The sequence below is a fragment of the Camellia sinensis genome, chromosome 12, assembly GCF_055761805.1.
Source record: "Camellia sinensis isolate YWXY chromosome 12, ASM5576180v1, whole genome shotgun sequence".
Classification (NCBI taxonomy): Eukaryota; Viridiplantae; Streptophyta; class Magnoliopsida; order Ericales; family Theaceae; genus Camellia; species Camellia sinensis.
In genome coordinates this window covers 127,830,443-127,847,476 of record NC_138972.1, presented here as the reverse complement: position 1 = coordinate 127,847,476, position 17,034 = coordinate 127,830,443, and positions in this window count along the sequence as shown.

Below are 17,034 nucleotides of genomic sequence, written 5' to 3'. Positions count from 1 at the left end.
AAAATGGAATGTTGGCATAGGGGAGAACATAGCCTTATGGACAGATTGGTGGTGTGGTAACCAACCACTGTGTATCACTCAACCAGGGGCTCACATTGATAATACAACCAAAGTTAGTTCTATAATCAATGAAGAAGGACAATGAGACTTAACCTCAATTCAAGATCTTATTTCCTAACCAATGAAAGAGGAAATTCTCAGTATATATAGACCAAGGTATGTGACTTTTACTGATAACCCTCATTGGAAAGACTCCCTTAGTGGACATTTTTCAATAGCAGCAGCTTACACAACTATTTTAAATGAAGACAGAGAGGAAGTGAATTGGCAGTGGCTTTGGAAAATAAAGGCCCCTCAAAAACTCAAAACCTTTCTCTGGCTTGTTTTGCATGAGAGACTTCTGACTAACCATATGAGGTTCATCAGACATCTTTCAAATTCTGAGATTTTCCTCAGATGCCAAACTTGTAAAGAAGATATGTACCATTTACTTCGGGGCTGCCCTAAAGCAAAGGCAATATGGCTTAACCTTAAAAGTCTTAACTGGTGGCAGCATAGTAACAACACTCCTCTGCAGGCTTGGATCAAAGTTAATATGACAAGTAAGGATCGGGTGCACAATATTCAGTGGCCTACTGTTTTTCTGACAACACTCTGGCACATTTGGAAAAAGGAGGAACAAAGAAGTGTTTGATAACCTCTCCACACCTACATATATAACTGTTAACTCCATTCTTGAACAAGCTATGGCATCTCAGGAGGCCTTCCAGGCCATCCTGAACCCACATTTCAGAGATCCCAACTTAATGTTGTGATCTTGTCCCTTTGCAAGTAAACTCAAACTAAACACAGATGGAAGCTCCAAAGGAGACCCTGGCCAGTCCGGATTTGGAGGGCTGCTCCGAGATGAAGTTGGAACCTAAGTGTGGAGGTACTTCGGCTATTTAGGAAATTGCACAAGCTTGGAAGCCGAGCTGTGGGGAATTTACAGAGGCCTGACCATCATTATGCAGAAGGGATTGACCAACATTGACATTGAGACCGACTCACAGACAGCTATGGAGTTGATCCGAGATGGAACTGTAGCAAACTCTCCCTATCGAGCACTCATTAAGGATGCTAATTTCCTCCTACGGTGCTGCCAATGCACACTTAAAGCCATCCCTAGAGAAGCTAATCAGAGTGCTGATGCTCTGGCTAACTTAGGTGTAAACCAGCATGACCACACTGTCTTTCTAGAGGATCCTCCAAGTTCCATTCTCTCTTTTTTGATCACTGATATGAGCACTGTTAGCTCTAGTAGGGATTGATGTATCCCAGGAATGTAGCAGTAAACTCCTCTCTTTGTTTAACCTTTATCTTTCGCAAGAATCAAAAAAAAAAAAAAAAAAAAAAAAAAAACATCGACTGCTTTGTTGTACCAAATCTATGTTTAAATATATATATTAATACTAATAATAATTACTCTGGTTCATCAGTAGATTCCTTTTTCTTTTTTTATTTTTTATTTTTTATTTTTTGGATTCACCAATTTTTAAAAAATATTCTAGACTATTAATTCAAGAGCTCTAATAACTTTAATATTAGTGTGAGCTTCACATAACAAAATATTTTGACCTTGTATTTTTTTTTTTTCCAGCTCATTAGAACTGTCAATGCTCCAAAATTAATGACACCTATTACTACTCCTTATTAATGGTCTTGGTTAATCATCATCTAATGACACCTATTACTGCTCTTTATCAATGGTCCTGGTTAATTATCATCTGTCTACTAACTATGGGTAAAGTTAAAAGTTAAAAGTTAAAAGTTAAAAGTTAAAATTATTTTGTTGCCACTTCAACTCTTATTTTTTTACATATTTAAAAAAAATTAAAAATTTAATTTTTAACTATCTTTTAAACTTTGAAAGTTAGCTACAAATTGATTAAAGAGCATTTGCTAGAGATATGATAAAGAGTTGTGCTATAAGAGTTTGAATTTTACATAGTTGCATGTAGGGTTGTTTTGAAAATTAATTTTTTTAATTTTTTACAAAAAGATATTAAAAAATAAATAAAAAGATTTTTTTTTTTTTAGTTGTGTACTGACCTTTTCACTTTTAACTTGTCATACAAATTAACTAATTTATCTTCATAATAATGTATTAAACTAGCAATTAACCCGTGCAATACACGTGATATTTTTAAATAATAAAAAAATAACGGTACAATATGTGTTATAAAAAGAATAATTTTAATTTTAATTTAAAATCAAAATTAAAGTATTATTTTAATTATTTATTTTGATAATATTAATGCTATCGTGCTATAAAATTATTATTTGAATACTTATATATTACTTAATCTTTGAAAATATATATATAATCTGGGCTATAATCGAATTTGGAAAAACTTATTCAATTGTTTCAAGAAACCTTGTGGATGGCATAGTAAGCCATTTGGTGAAACTATCACATGGCTGCACAATGCTCTATAGTGCAGTATAGTAAGGATCTTCTCATCTATAAATAGATAAGTTGTATGGTAATAAAATCACAAGAATAACAAACGAAGGGTATCTAAGAGAGTGAGCCGAAATTAGAAATGAGAGTAAACGATTAAGTTTGAGGTGAGTTTTATTATTTTTTGAGTTACCATAAACTATTTTATGTAAATTATATTTAGCAAATCATATTAGTTTTAAAAAGTATAGTATTTGTTAAATGGACCCTATTTGTTTAAAAATGGAAACCCATGGATATAACTATTTATTAAATGTGTTTTATACAATTATTTTGTAAGTATCACCACAGAGGTCCCATGTCTTTGGGGACTTAAATAACCATTGCCTCCGTATTGTCACTTTATGTGACCCACTGTTCTGTTCTGTTGTCACTTTAAGTGACCCTCTTTGTAATGGATCCACTGGCCCTCTAATTTCTGGTGTGGAGCAAAGTACTGTGCGGAACTAAGTGCTACACTATTGTAGGAGTTACCTCTAGAATTCTTATGAGCCACCTTTTTAGTCCAACATCTATTATGTTCTGTTATGTACTGTAGTTATGATTATTTGCTTATATGATTTATGAGTTATGCTTCTGTTATATAAAATAGTTTATGTATATTTGTTACCAAACAAATCTCTATTTAGCCTAAATAATTATTTATGGTGATTTTATACCCTTATGCTCTTAGAATATTTCTCACTCAGCCATGTGCTTATAGTTGCTAACCACTTTCAGGTGACGAAGCTTAAGGAGGGACTTGTCCCCTTGTCCATTTGTGGGTATAGCTGGCCCAAAACTTGGGTGAACACAGAGCACAATCTAATATAGTTTAGCTATGTTATTGTTTACAATAAAAGCTCTAATGTATGTATTAATGAAATAAATATTTGGGTACCTTTTTATTTTATTCCGATGTGTTTTTAATTTGATACATTTTAGTATTGACTTATATTTTTGTCTTGTCGCGACGTCTAACCTCTGGGTACCGGGTTTGGATCGTGACACAAGTGATATCAGAGAAATTATTTTTCTAAAAAAACAACAAAAACACATTGGAGCATAAGACACACGCACAAGACACACGCACAAGAAGCAGGGTGTAGACACCCCATTTTTGACCGACCTTAAGACTCAGACGTCGTCGATTGAGCGCTCGGTGATAGTGCGTGTTGTGCTCGTTTCGAGCTTCGGAGTTTTGGCTGAGAGCCTTGCCTTTGGGTCTCCAAACTCTTTGTGCTTCGGCTCAGTTTGCGAACCAAAGCCTTGTTTCCCTTCCCGGAGGGAGGGAGAGGTCTTTTAAACCATCTCTCTGTGGTCGTAGACTACTTTTCGTGGTCATAGGCCACTTTTCCCGTTTGGAGACTAATTTCTGATTTTTGGAGCCTTCGGCCGTGCGCCTTGTCTCGAAACCGCTTAACGTTCTCCGTTTGGCTTGGTTTTTGAACCACACCTTGCTTCCTCTCCCTAGAGGGACACTGTGGTCCGGGAGACCACTTTTATGGTCGTATACCACTTTTGGTGCTCAATAGTTGGGTTTCGAGGCTCCCGGCCGCGCACTTTGCATCCAGAGCTCTCGTTTTGCATCCGTGTTGGTTTGTTTTTGGTACAAACCTTGTTTTCCTTGCTTGGAAGGTGGTACGAGGGTGGGAGACCATTTTTTCTCCTTAGAGACCACTTTCCTTCCCTCCAGCCGATTTTCTGGTCGGGAAACTGGTTTTCTTCGTCTTTGGGCCACCTTTTCTGGTCTCTCACCCCACCATTGGCTTGCTTTCAGTGTGGAGACCACCAATTTCCCCTGCCGACCACTTTTTTTCCTGGGAGACCACTTGAAGTGGTCGGCCGACCACTGCAAGTAGCAGGCCAACCACTTTAAGTGGTCGGCAGCTCTCCCCCTATTTTGGCAAACTGTGTGGATGCCAGTTGTGCCAGCTGGAAGGCACAGACTGTATCCTCCATACACGTGTATGGAGGGATTGCATCCAAGTTTTAGCTTCTCCAAGAAGCTTGAACCTTTGTTTTTCTATAAGAGAGGCTCTCCCTCTCCATGGGAGAGGTTCTGAAATTTTCCTAAGGCATAAGCATATATCTCTCTCTATATCTCTGTATTTGGTTCCTAAAGAGTGTGTTGTTCTTCACTTTTGCCCCACAACCCTTAACCATACACTTCCATCATTAAACTGAGGTTCTTGGAGGACATTTTGGAGGTTAAAAACCTGGTTCTTGGCTGAGAAATTTGCTGGTATTGCAATGGTTCAAGGGTAACCTCTTTTCTCCCTTTTAAGCTTTGTTTTGATCACTCTCTTAGCCATATTTGCATGCTTCTCTTGGCTTAACATTGAATTAAAAAAAGCTCTATTTTTCAGTCCTTAGCATGTTTGTTTAAGGCCTTTTGGTGTTGAAGGCCTTCTACCCTCTTGCATGCCTTGTTTAGTCTTGTTTTGTGCCATGCCTTAAGGCCTTTGGGTTGGTCTTTGCTTGGCCTTTTAGCCACTGGAATCCAGTAGATTTTCAGTGGTAGGCATGTCATTTTGAGGCCTCAAATCAGAGGGGGGTGATCCCCTCTCTTCTTATTTTGTTTGCTTGCATTATTGGCCTATCAAAGGAGCATGCATCTTCATACTTCCAAGGCTTGGTTCAGGCACTTTTTCATGACTTTTAGGGCCTTCCTTAGCTCTGTCTATGGCTGGTTTGGCCACCTTGTGTTTGCTTCTTGTATGTGTAGTGTATTCCCATTTATGGCCCATCAAAGTAGCATGTCTTTCTAGCGTGTATTGGCTCCATTTCAGTAGATTTTGGCCATCATTTGACATGTCATGACTCTGTTTTTGGCTGGTTTGGTAGCCTCTTGCATACTTCATATGCTTGTAGTGCAAATCTTGTTTACTAGCTTTGTTTCCATGATGTTTTGGCTCATTATTCTAGCATATTTTGGCTATGCTCTAGTATGATTTTATTCATATTTTGGGCTATTCTAGCTCTGTTTTGAGGCTTCTTGGTCAAATGATGCTTGTCATGCATGCTTGTAGTGTAATAGCCTTAACTAGCTTTGAATTTCGAGGCCTCTTGCATACTTAACTTGAGGTATTTACAGGTTTCGGCATCATTGAGAATGATATTTCAGAGCATGTAGGGCTGTTATACTTCCATATTTTCCACTCCTTAAGTACTCTTGAGGGTTATGCCTTTATGCCCTATTTGTGAGCCATTACATGAGCCTCATTTTCGTGCCTTTCAAGCCATCATCCCAACTCATTTTTGCTACTGTTTTGGCTTGCATATGGTCTGTTTGGGGTTAGTTTGGTCATTTGAGCATTATATTGCATGCCTCTAGTGTAATACACTTCACTAGCTTTGACGCTTGAGCCTTTCAACATGCATTACATGGGTTGCTGGCATGATTCTAAGTCATTTTGCATGCCATTTCAGTGCTGGAACATATGCCATTGTACCCCATGTTTCATCATTTCAATGCTTTTGGAGAGTTATGTTTTGAGCCTTAAGCTTGGGCCGATATGCATGCATGTTTGTATAGCATTTTGAGTTTCTATCTTAGCATGTATGGCCACTGATTTGGACATGGCTGAGGCGTATCCATTTTGGTTTAAGTCCATTGTGCATTGTGTATGCCATGTAGTTCATAGCATTGTGTATGCTAGTATGTTAGTTGCATGCTTTCATGCTTGTCCCTTGCATCGTGTTCATATGCTTGTTTCATTGCATTAAATGTTTGCATACTTGAGCTGCATTGTGTATGCCATGCCATGTTGTTTATTGCATTGTGTTTGGAATATGAGTTAGTCTAAACATGGGAAACGAGGGACGTTTTATACTCGAAGTGATAAAACGTGCCTCAATTCTCGATCGCCAACACTCTTGACTATACATAATGGAGTTTTAGGCTTTATGTGTTCGTGTGTGTACTCATTTCATATTGAGTTGTGCAATTTGGCTCTTCGGCCATCATGCATCGAGATGCGTGATTGGTGGCCCGAGGGTCGAGAACCACACCCCTTTGAGCTTATGTAATGAGAGGGAGGATGGTTATGCGTACATGTGTTGCAAATACTTTGCCATGCCCTTTTCTTGCTCTCTGTTGTAGCAAACTGAAGTCTGGCAGCAGAAACTGGTCGGCCGACCAGATAAAGTGGCTGGCCGACCACTTTTTCTGGTTTTCAGCACAGAAAGTGGTCGGCAAGTGGCCTCCAATGCCAACAATTGGTCGACAGCCCTCTTATAGATTCCCATGATGGAGTTTCAGCCTTCTGGAGCTTTTTGCAGTGTTCTGAGACTAGTTGCAAATAGAGGCAAATCGGGGCATCGCGATGGATTTTCGCATGAGGTTACCAGGCACGCATCCTTCGTCATCCAAGGCAAAGCTGATGCAGTCTATTTCATATAGTTTACATGCTTATTCAATTGCTAATTTAGTTAATTTGTTAATTAGTTAGAGTTGTGTAATAATTAGCTGTAGCTTGTTATTCATTCTATTGTGTAATAACTAGTTTAACTAGATTAGCTTAGATTAGCTAGTTAGTTTTGTATTATTCATTCGGACCCTTCGTCGAAAGGGCACAACTATTGTAAATAAGTGTGCATGTATGTGATGCATATCTTCCAACCCCCATTTCTTTCTCCCTTCTGTTTAGCAGCTTACGATGGTTAGTTTTAGGGCATGTTTCAATTAGCATCCTTATGTTCACATATTTGCATTCATTCATCTGTCTTGCATGCACCAGGCTCGGCGCATCATACTAACTGCATTGTATTTCAATACCAAGTTGAATACATGTATCAACTGTTGCATTTCACATGCCATTTTTAGAATAGCCGAGCCTATTTTAGTTGCATTTCGTATGTGTTGCATTAGCCATCTTAACATGAACTAGGATCATGCATGATTTCTAACTAGTTCTCTGTTTTGGCTCGGAGTACACTGTGAGTGTTTACGCTTTAGCATATTGCATGTGTGTTAACGTTGCCATGAGGCTAACTGCTTATGTGATTAACTGCCTGAATGCCTGTGGGTGAAGGTTGGATTTCTTGAATTGGGACAATTCATTGAAATCCTCGATTTAGCCTACTTGCGAGTAACAAACCTCAAACCATGTTCAAACAAACGGATATGTAATGCTTTGCTCCAATTTAGGTGATCTAGTCTATACTTGTTTGCTGTGCACATAACATAGTAATTCTAGGTTAAATAACCGGAATAAGAACACATGTGTTTTCAAAAACAAGATATCATGTTAGTAAAGGCCGATCTTTGATCGGGCGAGCGGGGGTGCTCATTGCATGACCTTCCCCTCTCGTATCTAAGTTCCCGAGACGAGGCAACTTTGGTGATGACGGACACGTGGCCTTAGGCACGAGTCAGGGTGTAACAACCCTCGTACTGTTTACTGATTTATGACTGATTGATTACCGATAATCACCGATTACTGTTAAACGGAACTGATAATGACTGATAATTGAACTGCCTAAGGTACTGAACTGACCGACTGAAAACTGGAATCGAATTAACTGAGTATGTGTGTGTTAAATTGTATTCTATCTGTTTGACTGTTTGATTATCTGTTCCTGTGTATGTTTAAATTGCAAATTGAAGGCCTTATCGGCGGCCGAATCCAAAATTGATTGGTGTTTAATGATCCTCATAATTAACGTGATTTTATGGTAAATTTATCTGAAAACTGATTAGGTATGATTAAATTAGATTAAAATGAGTTAAATTGCAATAGTTGCCTTATTTACCAAACTAGCCTTGTAGTGGCCCACTACCTCAAACCTTTTGAGCCTTATTACACCTAATGCATTTGATTAAAACAACATTTCCTCAGCCTTCTTCTTGTTCTAGCCGACCATGAGAGGGAGAGAGTGAGAGAACTTGTCTTCCATCTTGAATCTTCTTGCTAATTGAAGAACTTGAAGGTTGAGTGCATATTTGAACCCCTAAACTTGCATTCAAGGAACCTAGGTATGAATTTCATCCTTTTGATTTTGTGTTTGAACTAGTTCTTACGTGGTTCATGTCTAGTTGTAGAGCTAAGTCATGAATTGGTCCATTAATGGTGAATTGAAGCTCAATCTTTGCATGCATGTTAGTATTGTTGGATTTTGAGTTGAATTCATGGTAAAATTGTACATGCATGTTCATAATTAGGCTTGAGTCCACGAATTCATCTTGTTCTTGAAGAAATGAGTCCAGCTAAACAAGCTTTGAAGGTTGAATTTGGTTTGAATCCTTGCATGTTTGCATGTTCATATTGTTCTTGGAAAATGGCTTGAAATTGGGTTTGAATTAAACACCCTTGGGCTTTGATTTCTCAAATTGAGTTTTGAATCATGTTATTCCATGTGTTTCTAAGAGTTTTCCAGAAATTTAGCCCAAGAGGTCGAGTTTTGATGCTTTTGAACTTGGTTTTGAGCTTGAAGGTGCAATCTGGAATTTCCAGATTTCGCACTTACGCTCGAGCGGGGAAAGTGACGCTCGAGCGTAGAATGCGAGCATCCAGCATCTCTGCACTGTTTTGCAGTCCGCTCGAGCGGAGGATTGGGGGCTCAAGCGGAGTCATGTCTCACGCTCGAGCAGGCGTCGAGCGGAGATTTCCCCTATCCAGTACTTTTGGTCCGCTCGAGCGGTATAATGGACGCTCGAGCGGGGACCTTTGTTTGCCTGTACGCTCGAGCGGGGAAAACCTGCGCTCGAGCGGGACTCTGTTTTTCTGAAAATGCTTTTAAATGTACATCTTTGCATCCTCATCCCATTCTAGGCATTCTTAGGCCTAGTTTAAGACATCTTAATGAGGATATCGATGTAGAACACACCAAGGCAAATTAGGGATTAAGTTATGATATTTCCCAACTGTGTAGCTTAGTGTGTTCAACCTGTGAACTGTGTAGGGTTGGCAACTGGGGAGACACGCTCTAGCATACTGTAGCCCAGAACTCTGTGAGTAACAATTGTGTAAAGATATGTTCAACTGATATCTTTTGAATACTGAATTGAACGGTTTACTGAACTAGTATTACTGAATGAATGTATGTCCTTTATTTTTGAACTGTACTGTGGCATCCTTAGCACCTACTGTTTACTGTTACTGTTACAGAGATCTCTGTCGGTTCCCTCGTGGAACCACTACTGTTTACTGATTGATGGCCATCATTACTGTTCGGTCTTTTAAGACCTACTGTTACTGTTATGCTAATGGATGTACCACATATGACTGTTTACTGTACTGAGCAACTGAAATGCTGATTGAAATGAACTGTTTTCATTACTGTAAGGACATTCATTCTAAACCCCTTTACGCTTTATGTTATTCACTGGGCTTTAGCTCACTGCTCATATATATATGTAGGTGTTCAGGCACCAGACCGCAGCTAGGAGCGTCAGGGTTGCTCCATTTTTGTCAAGCCAGCCTATGTGCCTCACTGCGAGGTTCCGAGCCTAACTGTTAAGGCTTAGGGGTGTTTTAGAATTTCCCCCTTTTGTACTGTTTCACTGTATTGTATAGACTGACTGTTTACCGTACTGTTATCAAGGGATTAAGTCCCTGTACTGTGTGACTGTAAATTTTGTATAGACCGTACTGTTTGTGTATGTATGAATGCATGAAAATCTTTTTGGCATACAGACTGTTACAGCTCATCGGACATTGTTTAATTACTGTATTGGCTTCCGCCAGGCCCTGTACTCTGTTTTACTGTATTACTGTTAAGCAGGCCTTCGGTAATCTCGGATTACTGGCCGGTTACGGTGCTAAACCCATAGGGCCGGGTTTGGGCTGTGACAGAGTGGTATCAGAGCGATACTTGACCACGAGTTATACCGCACACACGTGTCCAAATGAGCTATAGGATGTCCTAGAAAAGTGATTAGGGCATTTCATGAACTTGAAAAGTGTGTGGCTATGCTATGACTGAATACATGGTAATGTGATTACTGTTTAAATATGCAACTGTTTATGTTACAATTGTTATAATTGTCATAACTGCTTATAGTGAAATGGACAATGCAAATGAACCTGAATCCTCGTCTACCGAGGCAAGAATGGAAAGAATGGAAAGAATGATAGAACTGATAACTGCCAGACTGGAACAACAACAGAACCAACAACCCCCACCTCCTCCTCCTCCGGTTCAGCCGGAACCTAATGTGAATGTGAATGATGGGGATATTATTGCTCTCACCCATAAGTTCAGCAAAATGAAACCGCCATCCTTCCAGGGAGGCCTCGAACCGTTAAAAGCTGAAGCTTGGGTACTGGAAACCGAAAAATTATTTGAGGTTTTCCCGTGCTCAGAAGCGAATAAAGTACTGTTAGCTACCTTCACCTTACAAGAAGAAGCTAGAAGGTGGTGGATGTTGATCCGCGACACAAATGCTGTTATGACTTGGGCTCAGTTCAAGGAGTCCTTCTTTGAAAAGTACTTCCCACAGTGTGTCAGGGATAGGAAGGTGACGGAATTCGAACAACTGAAACAGGGCACCACGTCGGTTGCCGAATATGAAACGAAATTTACTGAACTTGCCCGTTATGCACCACACATGGTGGACACTGAGTATAAGAAGGCCAGAAAATTTGAAGGTGGCCTTAATGTCGCAATTCTTGACCGAATAAATGTTTTGAAACTACCGACCTTTGTGGGTGTTCTCGACCGGGCATTGATGGCCGAGTTGAACATTGAAGCACTGAAATCCGAAACACCAACAACTGAATGGCATGGTAAAAGGCAGGGTTTCAAATTTAAGAAAGGCAAGCACAACCCAGCCAACAAGAAACAGAATACGGGGCCAACGACTAGCCCTAGCCAAGGGAGTGGGTTCATTCCACCCTGCTCTGTATGTGGTAACAAGCATAAAGGGGTTTGTCACAAATTATCTGGAGCCTGTTATAGGTGTGGCAAAGTGGGCCACATGGTTAAAGATTGTCCTTCTACTCCTCAGGGCACTGGCAAAGCTGCAGCCAGCGGCGCAGCATCAAACGCTCCACCAAAACCGAACCCTAAAGCTACCGGGAAAGAGCCTGTGAGGCAAGGCCGAGTGTTCGCACTAGTACCGGGAGATGTGCAGAATACCGAGACCGTTGTGTCAGGTATTCTCTCTATCTGTACTCAAAATGCATATGTACTGATTGATTCGGGGTCTACGCATTCATATGTATCGCATGCTTTCTCACGGAAATTGAATAGACCCTTAGAACCTTTGGACTATCTGCTAGCCGTATCATTACCCGTAGGAGGGTCCATGACATGTGCTTATATGTACCCCGCATGTGAAATCATTGTTGGGGATATGCATCTGTTTATTGATTTACTGCCATTGAACATTGATCATTTTGACGTAATATTGGGGATGGATTGGTTACAAAAATATCATGCCACTATTGATTGTGTGACCAAGCAAGTTGTTTTCCGTCCACCTGGTTTGCCTGAATTTGTGTTTAATGGGAGTGGAGTAGTACCTCCTCCGTATTTGATTTCGTCAGTGAAAGCTGTTAAATTAATTAGAAAGGGGTGTAAGGGATATCTGTGTTCTGTACTGACTGTGGCTACTGATAATAGTGATAAAACTGATGTGAATTGTATTCCTATAGTCAGGGAATTCCCAGATGTATTTCCAGATGATCTGCCAGGGGATTTGATTGACAGGGAAATTGAATTTACCGTTGATGTGATTCCGGGTACACAGCCGATATCGAAAGCTCCTTACAGAATGGCCCCAACTGAACTGAAGGAATTGAAAGTGCAACTGCAGGAACTGTTAGACAAGAAGTTTATCAGGCCTAGCACTTCGCCATGGGGTGCGCCTGTTTTGTTTGTCAAGAAGAAAGATGGCTCACTGAGACTGTGCATTGACTATCGTGAACTGAATAAGGTAACTGTAAAGAATAAATACCCATTACCGCGTATTGATGATTTATTTGATCAGTTACAGGGTGCACAAGTGTTTTCCAAAATCGATCTCAGATCGGGGTATCATCAACTGAAGGTTAAACCGGAAGACATTGATAAAACCGCTTTTAGAACGAGGTATGGTCATTATGAATTTTTGGTTATGCCTTTTGGAGTCACGAATGCCCCTGCTGCATTTATGGACCTCATGAACAGAATTTTTAAACCGTACCTTGATGACCTTATTGTTGTATTTATTGATGACATATTGATTTACTCCAAGAGTATAGAAGAACATGAACATCATCTGAGACTTGCCCTACAAACCTTAAGGGAACAGAAACTGTATGCTAAGCTGTCTAAATGTGAATTTTGGCTCGACCATGTTATGTTTTTGGGGCATGTTGTTAGCAAAGATGGGATTTCTGTTGATCCGTAGAAAATTGAAGCTGTAGTGAACTGGCCTAGACCGACAAACGTGACTGAAGTCCGAAGCTTTTTGGGATTGGCTGGATATTACAGAAGATTTGTCAAAGATTTCTCCAAGATTGCTTTACCGTTGACCCAACTGACACAAAAGGGGACATCATTTGACTGGACTGACCAAAGAGAATCTGCCTTCCAGGAGTTGAAAACTCGACTAGTGACTGCACCGATTCTTACCTTACCTTCAGGTACGGATGATTATACTGTGTTTAGTGATGCTTCTCATAAGGGTCTGGGGTGGGTTTTAATGCAGAATGGGAGAGTCATTGCCTATGCTTCCCGTCAACTGAGACCGCATGAAAAGAACTACCCGACCCATGATCTGGAACTTGCTGCAGTAGTATTTGCACTGAAAATCTGGCGTCACTAGCTGTACGGGGTGACATGTGAAGTATACACCGACCACAAGAGTTTAAAATATTTCTTCACGCAGAAAGAACTGAACATGAGACAGCGGAGATGGCTGGAACTGATTAAAGACTATGACCTACAGATATTGTACCATCCGGGAAAAGCCAATACCGTTGCCGATGCATTGAGTCGGAAATCAATTGGAAACGTAGCATGTTTGCTTACCGAACAAAAAGAGTTGCTTTGTGACCTTGAAAAATCTGAAATCGAAATTGTTTTACGAGAACAAGGTGGAATCTTGGTTGCTATTTCTGCTCAACCGGCACTGATTGAAGAGATTAAAGAAAAACAGCAATTGGATGATTTCTTGAAGAAGATCATCGAAGAAATAGAATCCAAACCGAGACCGGGATTCAAATTTGAGAACAATGTACTGAAATGTCATGAAAGACTGTGTGTACCGAACAACACTGAACTGAAAAGGAGAGTTCTGCAAGAAGGCCACAATTCGAAATTGTCTATCCACCCGGGGAATACGAAAATGTACCAAGATCTGAAACAGAATTTCTGGTGGCCGGGAATGAAGAAAGAAATTGCCGACTTTGTGTCCAAATGTCTTCATTGCCAACAGGTCAAAGCGGAACATCAACGACCCGCTGGGTTATTGCAACCCCTACCCATACCAGAATGGAAATGGGAGCATATCACGATGGATTTTATCGTCGGGTTACCTCGCTCCAGAAAAGGTATGGATTCAATTTGGGTTATTGTTGATAGATTAACCAAATCTGCTCACTTCTTACCTGTCAAGACAATTTATAATGCGGACAAATTGGCCGTGATTTATATTGATGAGATTGTGAGACTGCATGGAGTGCCTGTGTCTATTGTTTCTGACAGGGATTCGAAGTTTACATCGAGGTTCTGGCAGAGCCTACAGACTGCATTGGGTACTGAATTGAGGCTGAGTAGTGCCTATCATCCTCAGACAGATGGACAGTCAGAAAGGACTATCCAAACTCTGGAGGATTTACTGAGAATGTGTGTCCTTGATTTTCAGGGAGACTGGGAAAGTCATCTGCCATTAGTTGAATTCGCCTACAATAACAGCTACCATTCGAGTATTGGTATGGCGCCTTTTGAGGCATTGTATGGCAGAAAATGTAGATCTCCAATCTGCTGGACAGAAGTTGGAGATGGGCCGTTGCTTGGGCCCGAGATTGTGTATGAAACAACTGAAAAAGTGAAACTGATACAGCAAAGACTGAAAACTGCACAGAGTAGACAGAAAAGTTATGCAGATATCAGAAGACGGGACAGAGAGTATGAAGTGGGTGATCACGTTTTTGTGAAAGTGACACCAATGAAAGGCCAGACTCGTTTTGGAGTCAAAGGCAAGTTAGCACCGAGATACGTCGGACCATATGAGATCATTGAGAAAATCAATCCGGTGGCGTATCAAGTTGCGCTCCCTCCTGAAATGGAACACATGCATAATGTTTTCCACATCTCTATGTTAAGAGACTATCTTCGGGATCCTTTCCATGTAATAGAGCCTACCCACGTAGTGTTGAGTGATGACTACACTTACGAGGAACGGCCCATACAGATTGTAAACAGACGGATCAAGAAACTGAGGAACAAAGAGATCTCACTAGTGAAAGTTGACTGGCAGAACCACGGTGGCATGTATGCCACGTGGGAAAGGGAAGAGGACATGGCTAAAAGATATCCTGAACTGTTTCCACTGAATCCTGTTTTCTTCCAGAATGAAGGTAACTCGAGTTTAGAGGACTAAACTCTTTATAAGGAGGGGAGACTGTAACAACCCTCGTACTGTTTACTGATTTATGACTGATTGATTACCGATAATCACCGATTACTGTTAAACGGAACTGATAATGACTGATAATTGAACTGCCTAAGGTACTGAACTGACCGACTGAAAACTGGAATCGAATTAACTGAGTATGTGTGTGTTAAATTGTATTCTATCTGTTTGACTGTTTGATTATCTGTTCCTGTGTATGTTTAAATTGCAAATTGAAGGCCTTATCGGCGGCCGAATCCAAAATTGATTGGTGTTTAATGATCCTCATAATTAACGTGATTTTATGGTAAATTTATCTGAAAACTGATTAGGTATGATTAAATTAGATTAAAATGAGTTAAATTGCAATAGTTGCCTTATTTACCAAACTAGCCTTGTAGTGGCCCACTACCTCAAACCTTTTGAGCCTTATTACACCTAATGCATTTGATTAAAACAACATTTCCTCAGCCTTCTTCTTGTTCTAGCCGACCATGAGAGGGAGAGAGTGAGAGAACTTGTCTTCCATCTTGAATCTTCTTGCTAATTGAAGAACTTGAAGGTTGAGTGCATATTTGAACCCCTAAACTTGCATTCAAGGAACCTAGGTATGAATTTCATCCTTTTGATTTTGTGTTTGAACTAGTTCTTACGTGGTTCATGTCTAGTTGTAGAGCTAAGTCATGAATTGGTCCATTAATGGTGAATTGAAGCTCAATCTTTGCATGCATGTTAGTATTGTTGGATTTTGAGTTGAATTCATGGTAAAATTGTACATGCATGTTCATAATTAGGCTTGAGTCCACGAATTCATCTTGTTCTTGAAGAAATGAGTCCAGCTAAACAAGCTTTGAAGGTTGAATTTGGTTTGAATCCTTGCATGTTTGCATGTTCATATTGTTCTTGGAAAATGGCTTGAAATTAGGTTTGAATTAAACACCCTTGGGCTTTGATTTCTCAAATTGAGTTTTGAATCATGTTATTCCATGTGTTTCTAAGAGTTTTCCAGAAATTTAGCCCAAGAGGTCGAGTTTTGATGCTTTTGAACTTGGTTTTGAGCTTGAAGGTGCAATCTGGAATTTCCAGATTTCGCACTTACGCTCGAGCGGGGAAAGTGACGCTCGAGCGTAGAATGCGAGCATCCAGCATCTCTGCACTGTTTTGCAGTCCGCTCGAGCGGAGGATTGGGCGCTCAAGCGGAGTCATGTCTCACGCTCGAGCAGGCGTCGAGCGGAGATTTCCCCTATCCAGTACTTTTGGTCCGCTCGAGCGGTATAATGGACGCTCGAGCGGGGACCTTTGTTTGCCTGTACGCTCGAGCGGGGAAAACCTGCGCTCGAGCGGGACTCTGTTTTTCTGAAAATGCTTTTAAATGTACATCTTTGCATCCTCATCCCATTCTAGGCATTCTTAGGCCTAGTTTAAGACATCTTAATGAGGATATCGATGTAGAACACACCAAGGCAAATTAGGGATTAAGTTATGATATTTCCCAACTGTGTAGCTTAGTGTGTTCAACCTGTGAACTGTGTAGGGTTGGCAACTGGGGAGACACGCTCTAGCATACTGTAGCCCAGAACTCTGTGAGTAACAATTGTGTAAAGATATGTTCAACTGATATCTTTTGAATACTGAATTGAACGGTTTACTGAACTAGTATTACTGAATGAATGTATGTCCTTTATTTTTGAACTGTACTGTGGCATCCTTAGCACCTACTGTTTACTGTTACTGTTACAGAGATCTCTGTCGGTTCCCTCGTGGAACCACTACTGTTTACTGATTGATGGCCATCATTACTGTTCGGTCTTTTAAGACCTACTGTTACTGTTATGCTAATGGATGTACCACATATGACTGTTTACTGTACTGAGCAACTGAAATGCTGATTGAAATGAACTGTTTTCATTACTGTAAGGACATTCATTCTAAACCCCTTTACGCTTTATGTTATTCACTGGGCTTTAGCTCACTGCTCATATATATATGTAGGTGTTCAGGCACC